Raw genomic sequence first — 10,456 nt, 5'->3', positions numbered from 1 at the left:
TCTTCCTTCTTCCTTCCTTCCTTCCTTCCTTCCTTCCTTCCTTCCTTCTTTCCTTCCTTCTTTCCTTCCTTTCTTTTAAAGATTTTTATAATTTTTGATGTAATCTCTACATCCAGTGTGGGGCTTGAACTCATGACCCCGAGATCAAGAGTTGCATGCTTTTCCAACTAGTTGAGCCAGCCAGGTGCTTCCCCACCCCTTTTTTTATGTGGTTTAAAACAACACAGATTTATTATAGTTCAGAGGTCAGAAGTTCAAAATGGGTTTCACTGGATTAAATCAAGGTATTGGCAGGGCTGCATTCCTTCTGGAGACTGCAGGTGAGAGAATCTGCCTTCTCACCTTTGCCAGGCTCTAGAGGCTGCCTGAATTCCTCAGTATGTGGCCTCTTCCTCTGTCTTCAAAGACATCAGTGTAGCATCTTCAAACCTCTCACTGACTCTAACCTTTCTGTCTCCCTCTTTCACTTATAAGGACCCATGTGATTACAGTGGGCCCACCTTTATAATCCAAGACTATAGATCTTCAAGATCCTTAATCAGCTGCAAGGTCCTTTTTTTCATGTGAGGTAATATATTCACAGGTCCTAGTGGTTAGGACTCAGAAAACTTTGAGAACCTATTCTAGGCCCACCATAAGCCCCATAGTGTGTAGTTGTTACCCCTTCTAACTTTACACACTTTGCTTGGTGATTTTTTTCTCATTCTAGTGATGATGCCACATTTCTATCTACAACTTCCGTTGCAAATATTCACTGGGTATCTCCCCTTGATATCTCATAGGCATTGGAACCCATGTTGTTTCTGACCTTAAGGTCTTTGCACACTTTTCTCTCTTGGTTTAGATACCTTTTTCTCCTTTTTTTTCATGTCACACTATCTCCTTTATCCTTTAAAATTCAAAGCATGTGTAACTTTCTCCAGGAAGCTTTTCTTTTTTAAAAATTGAGATGTAATTCACATATAACATCATGTAAATTTTATTTATTTATTTATTTTTAAAAGATTTTATTTATTTATTTGACAGAGAGAGAGAGAGAGAGAGAGTCATCACAAGTAGGCAGAGAGGCAGGCAGAGAGAGAGAGGGGGAAGCAGGCTCCCTGCTGAGCAGAGAGCCGGATGCGGGACTTGATCCCAGGACTCTGAGACCATGACCTGAGCTGAAGGCAGAGGATTAACCCACTGAGCCACCCAGGCGCCCCCATCATGTAAGTTTTAGATGTAAAACCTGTTGATATATTCATATATGCAATATGATTATAATTGTAGTGTTTACTAACATCTCTATCACATCATATAATTACCATTTCTTTTTCTGTGCTGAGAACAATTAAGATCTAATCTCTTGCAATTTTGAAGTTTCTAATACAGTATTATTGACTAGAACCATTATGTGGTACATTAGAGCTCTATGATTTATTTATCTACCAGATGCGAGAGTGCCCATGTTTGTACTCTTAAACAACATCTCCCTTAACTCCAGTCCCCGGTGACCACCATCTCAGTCTCTGTTTTTATGAGTACAGCTTTTTTAAGTATTCCACATATAGGTGATATCATACACTATTTTTGTCTGATGTAGCTCACTTAGCATAATGCCCTTCATGTCTATCCCTGTTGTTGCAAATGGCAGGATTTTCATGGCTAAGTAATATTTCATTATATATGTATATCACATCTTCTATATCCATTCATCCACTGACAGGAACTTGCTTCATATCTTGGCCATTATGAATAATGCTGCAGTAGAAATGAAAGTGCAGATATCTCTCTGATACCCTGCTTTAATTTCCTTTGGATATATACTTATGAGTATAAGGAATTACCAGATTATATGGTAGCTCTACTTTAAATTTTTTAAAGGAACCTCCATATAGTTTTCCAAAGTGGCTGCACTAATTTGCATTCCTACTGATAGTGTATAAGAGATCTCTTTTCTCCACATCCTCACTAACGTTGTTGTCATTGGCTTCTTGATAGTGGTCAGGCTAACAAGTGTGAGGTAGTTTTGATTTGCATTTCTCTGATTATTAATGATGTTGAGCATCTTTTCATGGACTTATTGGCCATTTAAAAAAAATTATTTATTTTTTTATTTCTTTTCAGTGTGCCAGAATTCATTGGCCTTTTTTCTTTTTTTAAATATTTTATTTATTTATTTGTCAGAGAGATCACAAGTAGGCAGAGAGGCAGGCAGAGAGAGAGGAAGGGAAGCAGGCTCCCTGCTAAGCAGAGAGCCCAATATAGTGCTCTATCCCAGGACCCTGGAATTATGACCTGAGCTGAAGGCAGAGGCTTTAACCCACGGAGCCTCCCAGGCACCTCTCACTGGCCATTTTTAAAAGAGATTTTTTAAAGTAATCTCTATACCAAATATGGGGCTCAAATTCACAACCCTGAGATCAAGAGTCGCATGCTTTATCGACTGAGCCAGCCAGGGACCCCTCTACTGGCCATTTTGATGTCTTTTTTGGGAAAATGTCTATTTTGTTTGTCTGCTCATTTTAAAATCAGATTGTTTTGTTGTTGTTGTTTTTGAGCTATATGAGTTCTTTATATATTTTGGATATTAGCCCCTTATACAATATATGATTTGCAAATATTTTCTCACATTCTTCAGCTTTGCTTATTAATTTGTTGATTTGTGTGTGTGTGTGTGTGTGTGTAAGGATGCTTTTTAGTTTGATGTCATCCCACTTGTTGACTTTTACTTTGGCTGCTTGGGCTTTCGGTAAAAATACATCACCAAGATCAATGTCAAGGAGTTTCTTTTGTTTTCTTTTAGGTGTTTTTTTAGTATCGGGTTTTATGTTTAAGTCTTTAATCCATTTTGAGTTAATTTTTGTGAGTGATGTAAGATAGGGGTCCAATTTCATTTTTCATGTGGTTACTAGTAGCAATATATTTTCCTAGGAGTGTGTGCTACACACAGGAACATCAACCTTCCAAATATGTTTCAATTCAAGTATTTGTTTAACAGCTAAATAGTATTTATAAACTTCCATAGCTCCTCATCAGATAGCATGGTATCTACGGAGAGATAATCTACGAATCTTAACTTTATCTTCAGTTTCTCAATATTTTGTGGCAAAAGCCTAAAATGATGTACCCCCATTTAATGAATATGTTAATCATCTCATTATCCCATACCATTTTGCACCTTTTAAAATGCAAATTATTTAAGTAATATAAACACTGTCTCCCACCAATGCTGTACAATGGATGATTCCACCCAAATATATATATATATATATATATATAATGGAGTTGGGTAGCTAGCTGGGTAGTGATTTTTCTTAAGAAGCTGGTAAAATCCTATCACTTTACAGTTTGAAATCTGAAGGCATTAAATTCCCTTCATGGTAGAGCCCAGTCCTTGGCCTGGTTTACTTTGGTCCACTCCACCTCTCCAGCTTCATCTCTAGTCAACTTCTTATTAACAATCTACTTGCTTTTCCTACACTTACCATTTTCCTGTAACAATTGTAATTTAGGATTGGGAGTCTTGGTTATGCTAACCTAATTTTCATTCATAATAAAACCAAGAATGTATCATAATCTATTCAATCACCCTCCTGCTGCCTATTGTGTAAGCACAGAGTCAATTCTATTTCCCCCTTTGTACAGGGACAATAAACACTGTAATAACATTTTAGGCAATCACAATACCATCTAATGTCATGGGATGAGAGTTACCCACACGTAGATTCCTCATACACAAAGAATACCTATAAAGAGAGTGTGATCAAAGTGTGGGTGGTAGGATGTGTTTTTAAATATTTATTTATAAAGCAAGCTTATTGCTTCTCTATAGCTCTATCCAGAAGAAAAAAATCTATTATTTAAGAGTGACAATTGGACTAAATTATCTTTTCAGTCCAAAATGTCCAACCACTCTAGAGACTTTTCATATTGTGGAATAACCTTCCCTGACTTTTTCATCTGGCTTATTCCTATTTATCCTTTAATATTCAGCTTTGGTATCACATTTTTCTTGAAAGTCTCTCTTTTAGGTTTTTGTAGGTTTAACATACTGCATTGTAATGTCAGTCTCAAAGACTAGACTGAGACTCCCCAAGGCAGGGACTGGATTTTTCTTTTACCTAACGGTCTAATGAGGTGCTTAATATGTAGGATCATTCAGCACATTTTTTTTGAATAATCTTAATTTCTTTGATTGAATTTCTTATTGCTTTAAATATCTTTTGGTCCTAATCAGTACCACATCATCAGTGGTATATGATGCAAAAAAGTAGAGTCCCCTGACTTAATGTATCATGAAAATATTCTGTGGTTATTAACTATTTCCAATGCTATTTTTAATGGCTACAGAGAATTCCATTGTGTGGAAGAACCATAATTTATCTAGCTGTTTTTTTGTGTTAGATATGTAGATTCTAAGTTTTTGAAATTATAAATACTACTAAAATAAACACAATTTTAACTCTGCCTCTGATCTACCGGGTTATATTCAGGTTAGGATACATTCCTCAGTGCAAGAACAGTATATTGCTTATATTGCTAAACTGCCTCTCAGTGATGTCTTACATTTGCAGCAAATGAGAGTGCACATTTCCCCTTTGCCAACACTGGGTACTATAAATATTTGCAATGAGAAGTAAAAAATATTATCTCATTATTATCTTAATTAACATTAAAAAAATTTTAAAGACTTTTATTTATTTATTTGACAAGGGGAGAGCACAAGGGGAGTGGGCAGAAGGAGAGGGAGAAGCAGGCTCCCTGCTGAGCAAGTAGCCTGATGTGGGGCTCAATCCCTAGGACCTGGGATCATAACCTGAGTCAAAGGTAGATGCTTAACTGAGTGAGCCATCCAGACACCCCCATTTAAAAATTATTAGTGGACTTGAACCCTTTTCCCCCTCTCTTAATAGATGTTTGCCTTACCCACATGGTTGCACATTTCTCAGCAAAGAAAATAATTTGGTGTCTAAAGGAAATGGATGCTTTCTTGAATAAAATTAAATCTAACTCTTCAGCAATCAAGAGAAAACCTCCCTGGAAAATTTCTTGTGGACCTTATAACCCTAAATGTGATCCCACATAATTCCCCTTCCCTTGAGGATCTCTGCTACCATCCTCTTTAAGATATGGGCCCAGTTATGGGGACTCCAAATTACAACATGGATGTGACTAGGCTGGAATAGTTTATAAAAGTTTATACTGGGGACAGAAAAAAGTAATATGGTCAGGAGAGTAACCCAAAACTATACAATATGTTTTTACCTGATGTTGTTCTATCTATTGCCATGTAAGAAACACCCCTGAAACTCAGTGGCTTAAATTGACAAGTACTTATTATCTCTTATAATTTCTTGTGGGTTAACTGGATCCAACTGTGCTCTTCTAAACCATGTGGTGTTGGCAGTGCTGCAGTCATCTGAGGATTCAACCTGGCTGGAATATCCAAGATGGCTCACTCTCATGGTAGGCTGTTGGTTCTGGTAGTTGGCTGGGAACTCAGCTGGGGCTGTTGACTGGAAGGCCTTGATTTTTCTCTATATAGCCTCTCCGCCTAGCTTGGCTTCCAAGAAGGAATGCTCCAAGTATGCCTCCATATGACAGAAGTCATCTTTCTCCCCTCAGCTTGAGTACCAAGAGGAAATGAAAAGTTCAAATCCAGAGAGTAGGGACTGGAAAAAAGTAATTTCTTCTCCTATCTGCTTGAAGTCATTGGTGTCTCATTTTCTATGTGAACACCCCCACTTTTATTTGATGACTTAAACAGTAACCTGCTACTTTCAGGGGACACACTGACCTCTCAGAGACCTCACTGGACAAAAATTCAGAATTTAGCTAACAATATCAATAGTTATTCTAGGGATATACACTTAAATAGATTGCAAAGGTGGGATTGGGTGGTGGTACATTTTATTGTAGTACATGACAACTGTTAACTTATCATAAGAGAACACTGCAAATGAGATAACCTATTTACATACTACTTAAGAACAAAACAGGGATGGGAAAGTAGAAAAGACAAATCAACCAACCTAGTCTATGTCCATGCCAAATACACTAACTACTGCATTAATATTTTATGTCTTAAAAAGTATGTCTTGGCTAGCATACTTGCTGAAAGTAGAGTTGCCCTTTACAAAGCCTCTACCTCTTGTGTGACATACACAAGGGAAAAAAGAATGTAAGAATTCCCAAAATGTAGTAAGTGGATGTGGATCATTTTGAACTTCTAGATATTAAGAAATTAATCAGGTATGCCTGGGCCCCACAGTCAGTTGAGCATCTGCCTTCAACTCTGGTAGTGATCTTAGGGTCCTGCTCAGCAGGGTGCTTGATTCTCCTCCTGCCTGCTCTGCCTGCTGCTCTCTGTACATGTGCTCTCTTTCTCTCCCTCTGACAAATAAATGGATAAAATCTTAAAAAAAAAAAATCAGTCAATAATACTTTTAAACTTTTTTGAGTTTCCAACTATTAGAGAAGGTAATGTCTTTTTCTTTTAAATTTAATTGTTCCTAGAATCTAACACCCAATAAAAATGTCATTAATAAAGACTACTAACATAAAAAATTTAGTTTACATTAGTAAGATTTAATGAATGTTTCATTTTATCACAAGGAGGGTGCTGCAAGCCAGGACCATATATTTCCAGTCTATCATACCATAAGCGATGAGAAATAACAATTTGAAGAAACTCCAAATCCAGAGATACACATCCAGGCTCATAGCAAATCATGTGGGTGGTACCTTTCCCCTAAATTATCATTTCATCTATACCCTAGCAAAATGCCAATAAGTTACATTTGGGTAGGTTGGGTATCCTTTCTGGTAGAAAGAAAATTCCATCGTATCTTTGCTATCAAAATTTTTTTTGTATATAGGAAAGGGTTTATAGATCAATAATCTTCTTGATTTCACCATGAAATTACATTCTCTTTGCTTGAGCTTCTCTGAGTTATGCACAGGTTTCCTGTTCTGAATCTACTGTTTTTTTTTTTTGGTCCTGCTATGGTTTTTAACATAATGCTGAAGGCAAGTAAAATTATGAAAAATTTTAGTCCTTAATTCTGTCAGGATGGGATAGACAAGAAATACAAAGTCAATGAGGATAAAAAGAACTTTGAGCCTGGCTTTATAGGAGGTAATCCTTTTCCCTACTTTCTTCCTTTTTGTATAGCATTTGAACATATAATATAGGGATACAAGTAATGCAGTCCTGTAAACTCACCTTTATATGAAATCTTTTGACTAGAAACCATCCATTATAGTACCAAAAATATAAAAACGTTTTAACAACTGGTAAAACTGCTTTTCGTATTAAGATAGCCATTTATACCAAGATCCTGCCCTCTCTAACTGATAGTAGGTGTATAGATTCAAGCAAGGACTTTCACGTGAGAAAAATTAAAGCAAGTTATCTTTAGAGTTTCAACTCAACTTATATAATATGTATTGAGTAACTACAATGTTCAGGATGGTGCCATGAAAGAAGTTAAGAGTTGATGGATAGATAATTCACCCTGAAGAACTGATTCTATTCTTTTGACCTAAACAATAATCCACAGCTATTTTATTCTAAATGTGGCTAGAAGTGAAGTTTCCGCCTTCCATATGCTTCCTTCTGAACTCCCATTTTTTGTCAGGTATTATACTGTAACCAGAGGTAAAGTAAAGTAGGAGGCGGATAATTCTGAAAAAACCATAAAAAATAGCTGACAATTTTGGGGGGGGAAATATTTGGGTAATTGCCTTATGTCTCTTTTGTTTCAACAGTAGAATAGTGTTAACAGTGAGCTGGCAAATCAAGGACAGCTACAAACCTTAGTCCCAGTCATTTAGATTGAGTAACTGTGACCACATTGTTACTAGGACATGTTCATTGTCATCTGCTTCTTCTTAATGGCAGACATTTATTTACTTAGCAAATACTTTACTAGCAATTATATGCCAGATATATTAACATACTCAATTTGCCCAACTATTTGCCCACATCTGGGGAGACAAAATGCTATAATAGAAGCCGTTCATTAATGCTTCTCTACCTCAAATGTACCTCTCTGTCTCCTTCCCTACATATGTGTTAAAGGTCAAGTGAAGTTTGTCTCTCTACTTCAGGCACACCCACTCCCTCTTATTCCAGACTTATTCATTTAGCAATCTGAAATAAATAAATAAAAACTTTTAAATTATTTTTTAAAAGATTTTAATTATTTATCTGTTAGAGCACAAGCAGGGGGAGCAGCAGGCAGGCAGAGGGAGAAAGCAGGCTCCCCATTGAGGAAGGATCCCAAAGGGGAACTTGATCCCAGGACTCTAGGATCACAACCAGGTGAAGGCATACTGAGCCACCCAAGCATCCCACAGTCTGAAATTTAAATCTGAGGTGTTTAGTTTTTCGGGATTTAAGGCAAGGCAAGCCGTTGATGTGGCTTGCCCCTTACCCTGGCAATACATGAATCACCAATTCAGATTATGAGAAAAATGTCTGCCTCACCTTTGGAATATTTAAATCCACTTATATAAAACAAGCCTTTAACAAACATTTGCAACCAGATACGATTTGGTGAAGTCAAATTCATTTTAGTGTTTTTAAAAGGTGTACTGTTTTTTTGAAGAAGGTACGAAGATGCTTCTTGTCTTTTCTCATGTTACCTCCCTCCCTCCACAAATTTCCATGTGATAGTTGAAATTCAGTTTCCTTTTCAACCCCATCTCAAGTAACCGTTTCTCTAGGCAATTATTTCGTTTCTCAAACCAATATATTTTTTCTTCTGGCTCCTCCATGGGATTTCATTTGACCTCACTTTTTGCTTCACTTTCATTTTAGGGAACTACTAGTATATTAAACATCATTATTTTTTAAGGCCTTATGACTTCAAAGGGTACATAAGGGTGAAAACCCATTTTCTTTAACGATACCTGTTTTTCTCTAATGCATCAGGAGGCATACTTTATTGTTAATAGTGGGGGTGGAGGGGAAGGACACATTACGATGACCTGTGCTGATTTCAGTCCTAAGGTAACTTATCTTTTAAACTGATCTGAGACTGAGGCGAACCTAACTTTTACATTGGAAAATTTCAAGAGTGAAAAAAACCCTGAGATACTCAGGCAAAATTAACCCCGCCTCCACGCTGTTTGGAGCAACTGTCTCAGGAATCCTCCCTCCCTTAGAATGTGGGAGAGGTTTGGTGGGGCGGCAGCTGCAAAGCAAGGAATCTTTCCCATTCCTCGTGGACACGTCCCCCCTCCCACCCTCTTCCAATTGGTGGCAGCTGCTGGGGCATCCCAGTGGAAATCTCTCTCCAAGTCTTCGCCGAGCGCCGCGGGCGGGCAGCAGCTGAAAGCAGTCAGGGGTGGGGACTCTCTGCTCCCTTTAGACAAGGAAAGCAGCCTCGCTGGCTCCAGCGCTGCCACTTCTCTGGCTCATCGTAGCAGTCCCTCAGGTGTCCTTCTTCAAGTCCAAGAAAACACCTTGGAAACCTGAGGCGGGTTCTCTCCGCGCTAGGATACCTTACGGTAACTTAACAACGGAAGAAGCTTCAGAATCACCTCAGCACTTGTCAAAACACCTTCCCAAGTCGGGGGGTGGTAGGTGTTATGTGTGCGTGTGTGGAGAGAGTCGGCTCCTGGAAGGAAATGTCTCTTCTTGCCGGTCCGAGAGACACATGGTGTAATTTGGGCAACGCTCCCGCTAGGGTGCCCACCCTCACACGTAGTCCCGCCTGCAAGCCCGCGCCTAGCACCTCCGCCCTTTCGCGCCCCCCTAGGCCGCCCGCGCTTCCCCACCCCGCCACACGGTTGCCCCCGCCTTCGCGGGCGCCCGCCCCACCGTCCCGCGCGCTCGCGCACGCGCACGCCGCGCCCGGCAGCCCTCGGCGCTGTCATGGCGGCGAGGAGTAGCTTCAGTGGGTACAGGGACATTCGTGCGAGCCGTGGGGGAGCGAGCTGTGGTAGTAGCAATCTCACCACCGCTGGCAGCCTCAGCCGGGGTGTCCATAGCGCCAGGGCGGCTGTTTTTGCAAAGGCTCAGCGCAGGGGTCGGGTGGGCCAGGAAGCCATGGAGTTCTGTGCAGCCGCGGACTCCCGGGGAGCGGACTAGGGAAACTTGGAGGCTGCGACCAGGTGCACTGACCTCTCTCCTCCCTCCCTTCCTCGCCTTCGCCGCCGGGCCTCGCCTCCCTCCTAGCCACAACACACACCTCCCCTCCTCTCGCCGTCGAACCTCAGGTGCTTGAGTGCTCCACTCCTCCCCCTGGGCCGAGCGTTGAGAGTAATCACCGCCCCCTTCCCCCGCCTTTTCCTGCCCTGGATCTCCGCCGCCACCTCCGTCTCGCGGCTCCCTGGCGGGGGGTGAGGACGAGTCCGGAGTATCTGGGTGAGGAGGAACTTTCTACTTACGTGGTAGCTTGGGGACCCCCTCTTTTCCTCGGACCCTTCATTTCCCAGCGACAGTTTCTCTTTCCGTGCACCTGTG

At 40.2% G+C, this 10,456-nt stretch overlaps 1 protein-coding gene across 4 annotated transcripts in view; it reads left to right on the top strand.

The window, feature by feature from the left end:
- The first annotated feature begins 10,268 nt into the window (after positions 1-10,268).
- The window catches only part of LRBA (LPS responsive beige-like anchor protein), a 729,505-nt gene continuing 729,317 nt past the window's right edge, over positions 10,269-10,456 (top strand). For all 4 annotated transcript variants that reach the window (XM_059373625.1, XM_059373604.1, XM_059373615.1 and 1 more), the window contains exon 1: positions 10,269-10,357. The gene's annotated coding sequence lies outside the window, so the exon portion shown is untranslated. The remainder of the gene's footprint in view (positions 10,358-10,456) is intronic.

This window comes from Mustela nigripes, chromosome 1 (genome assembly GCF_022355385.1).
Source record: "Mustela nigripes isolate SB6536 chromosome 1, MUSNIG.SB6536, whole genome shotgun sequence".
Lineage (NCBI taxonomy): Eukaryota > Metazoa > Chordata > Mammalia > Carnivora > Mustelidae > Mustela > Mustela nigripes.
This window is presented reverse-complemented; position numbering and strand designations above follow the sequence as displayed.